Source organism: Rhinolophus hipposideros (assembly GCF_964194185.1).
Source record: "Rhinolophus hipposideros genome assembly, chromosome: 13".
NCBI lineage: Eukaryota > Metazoa > Chordata > Mammalia > Chiroptera > Rhinolophidae > Rhinolophus > Rhinolophus hipposideros.
This window is the reverse complement of record NC_138059.1, coordinates 52577316-52581167: the sequence shown is the minus strand read 5'-3', so window position 1 is coordinate 52581167 and position 3852 is coordinate 52577316.

The window sequence follows — 3852 nt, the reverse complement described above, 5'->3', positions numbered from 1 at the left end:
TTTCCTGTAGTTCATTTCTAATTTCATAGCACTGTGGTCAGAGAAGACAATTGGTATGATTTCAATTTTCCAAAATTTATCAGGGCTTGTTTTGTGGCCTAACATATGATCTATCTTGGAAAATGTTCCATATGCACTTGAGAAGAACGTGCATTTTGCAGCATTGGGGTGAAATGCTCTGAAAATATCGATTATATCCAAGTGGTCCAAAGTATCATTTAAGGCTGTTGTTTCCATATTGTTTTCTGTTTGGAGGACCTGTCCCTTGTTGTCAGAGGTATGTTGAAGTCCCCTACTATGATAGTGTTGCTGTTGATCTCTGTCTTTACGTCCATCAGTACCTGTTTTATATATTTATGTGCTCCTATGTTAGGTGCATAGATGTTTACTAGGGTTATGTCCTCTTGTCAGATTGATCCCTTTATTATTATATAGTGCCCATCTTTGTCTTTTAATATGTTCTTCATTTTAAAGTCTATTTTGTCAGATATAAGTGTTGCAACTCCAGCTTTTTTCTCGCTTCCATTTGCATGAAATATCTTACTCCAACCTTTCACTTTCAGCCTGTGTGTGTCTTTTGTTCTGAGATGAGTCTCTTATATACAGCATATACAAGGGTCTTGCTTCCTTATCCACTCAGCCACCCTATGTCTCTTGATTGGAGCATTTAGTCCGTTTACATTTAAAGTGATTATTGATAGGTACATAGCTATTGTCATTTTTAAATTTGTGGTAGATTGTTTTCATCTTTCTTCTATTTACAGAAGTCCTTTTAGTATTTCTTGCAATGCTGGCTTGGTCCTTCAGTTTGTTCTTTTCTGGGAAGCTCTTTATCTCTCCATCAACTTTAAATGATAGCCTTGCTGGATAAAACAATCTAGGTTGTAGGCCTTTGTTTTCCATCACTTTGAGTATCTCCTGCCACTCTCTCCTGGCCTTCAATATTTCTGTAGAATAGTCATTTGATAGTCTTATGGGAGTTCCCGTGTATGTAACCCTCTGCCTTTCTCTTGCTGCTTTTAAGATTATCTCTTTGTCTTTAACCTTTGCCATTTTAACTATAATGTGTCTTGGTGTGGGCCTGTTTGGGTTTATCCTGGTTGGAACTCTCTGCACTTCCTAGGCTTTTATGTTGGTTTCCTTCATCAGGATAGGGAAGTTTTTGGACATTATTATCTCAAATATGATCTGAATCCCATGCTTCTCTCTTCGCCTTCTGGTATTCCTATGATGCGCATGTTGTTGCACTTGATGTTCTCCCAGAGGTCTCTTAACCCATCTTCATTGTTTTTTATTCTTTTTTCTTTCTGTTGTTCAGTTTAGGTGATCTCTGCTAACTTATCTTCTAAGTCGCTGATTCGATCCTCTGCTTCATCTAACCTGCTGGTAATCCCTTCAAGTGAGTTCTTAATTTCGGTAATTGTGTTCTTTAGTTCTAGCTGGTTGTTTGTTAAGATTTCTACATCCTTTTTTAGTTCTAACTGGTTGTTCTTTATCATTTCTCTATCCTTCTTTATGTCTTCTCTAAGCTCCTTAAACATTCTTATCACCAGTGTTCTGAACTCTGTCTCTGAAACGTTGGTTACCTCTGCTTCATTTGGTTCCAGTTGTGGAGGTTTCTTCTGTTCTTTTATTTGGGACATGTTTCTTTGTCTCCCCATTCTGACTGACTCTCTGTGTTTGCTTTGATGTATTAGGAAGATCCTCTAGAGCTCTTAGTTCTTGCTGGGTTATCTCATGTAGTATGTGTCCTTTATATTTGACTTGGACTACTTCGTTCTTCTCCTCTGCGTGTGCTCCTAAGGTGGCTCGTGTGTTTAGTATATTGTCCTGTTCAAGAAGAACTTTAATTGCTTTTTGCTTGTGAGTAGGTGGGTTTAACTCCTAGGCTGTCTAGTTGTGAGACTTGGCTCTGCCCACCACAGGGTGTTCTGCTGGGTGAGGGTTGGCCACTTAAATGAGGTTTGGCCTCTATGGGCTCTTGTGCCTTCAGAGAATTCCCTCTGAGTGTGTGACTTGTAGGTCAAACCCAGTAGTACTCTGGTTGGTCTATAGTTGGCTTCTGGATATGTTGAATCTTGTGCCTCTTAAACTGGGCCCTGTTAGGGCAGTTTGAGCACAAATCAAATTACCAAGTACAACAACAACAACAACAACAAAGAAAACAAATCAAGTACATTCACTTGTAAAATACAACCGACAATCCCCATTCAACATAGGCAAAGATATAAAAGAAATAAAGACAGAACAAAACTTAACAAAACAAGCAAAAAAAAACAAAACAAACAAACAAAAAAAACAAGCAAAGCAAAACAGGAAGCAGCACCAGTCTTGGCTTAAGCTCACCAAGTAATCTCTAGGTTGTCCTCTGCTGTGCCAAAGAGTTCCCTGCCTGTTGCGCAGGCAGCGCTGGTCACCTGGTGCCCAGAGTGAATTTGGGACTGTAGATTTAAATGCGAGGGGCTGAGGGGTCTGGATGACAGTTTTCAGAGAGACCGTGCAGTTTCTGTCCTTTTCTGCACAAATGCACGCTGAGAGTAGCTCCACCAGCCCTGTGCCCAGTACTCCCGAGTCTTAGGGCCCTCCTTCCGTGGGTGTGTGGGAGGGGGCGGGCGGGAGATTTCTAAGCTGCTGAAAGCCGGGAGCTGCGTCTCCCATTTACTGCTGAACTCAGGGAGTGCTTCTGCAGTTGCCCTCGCCCCGCCCTAGGCCAGCCAGAGAGGGTGGGGGCTGGGGATGGTGGGGTCTTTTCTCTCCCAGGCCAGCCTTGTCACACTCCTTCCGCAGACCCGAAAAGGTGGTGTCTGGGGGTGTGGGAGTCTCCTCTCTTCTCGTCCAGTGAAAATCCCCTCCTCCCAGCCTCTTCCAAAGGTCAGAGCTGGCTGCCAATCTTCTCAGCGCCTGATCACAAATGCCCCTTTGCAATTTGACACTACTCCTCAGTTCAGGGGTCAGTTTAAGTCTCTGGAAGGGCGGTGGGAGGATTCGAAAAGCGGGGTGAGGGGCCCAGGTGTGGCGTCTGAGTTCTTTGTCTGCCCTAGGGCCCATGAGCTGCCCGCCCTGGCGGGTGTGATCAGCTGTGGGATGCAGGGAAAGAGCCGACCTCCTGGACCCTGCGCTCTCTGCTGCACCCTGGGCTCCCGTGGGACTCTAGAGCCCCGGGTGCTGCCTGCCGCTGCTGCTGTGGGCACGCTGCAGGGCCACGGCTCTACTGTGGGGGGTGGGGAGAGCGCGCCGTGTTTCCTCTCGCCCTCCTCTCTCCTCCCCCTGCTCGCCCAACTAGAGCACCCCAAAGCAAACCTTCCATGAGTCTCCGCTCCGTCCTAGGAGTTACGCCGGTTGCCGCGTGGCCTGGGCTCAGCCGTGGGGGGGTGGTGGTGGCGCGCTTCCAATTTTCTGTCCTGCCTCCTCCCCTGCTCGCAATCAGCGTGCCCCTTTAGGTAATTCCTCCACGAGTCTCCCCACTGTTCTGCGTGATGAGCAAAGAACTCCTCAATGGGCTATATGTGCCAATTGCCAGAAAATCCCGAGTAGGATTCAAAAAGAGCGCCCCGCTGCCACCGTTCCTATGATGTCATCCCCCCATTTGTTCTTTATTTACACAACATTCTAGTAAAATACTTAGTATTGCCCATGAATAGGTTACGTATTGAAGATCTTTAAACTCTACAAAGCTATTAAGGTATTTTTTTCAACATTCTACATAAATAATTATTGTAGCCTTATGATTTCATGTGAAGAAATCTGGGAAATAAAGTTAGAATTTGTTGAAAAAAGAGAAGCGCTTGGAAAATAACTGCTAGAAAGAAGTAAAAGTAGATCCATTGGTAAAGCTTTATAACAAGGAGTTTA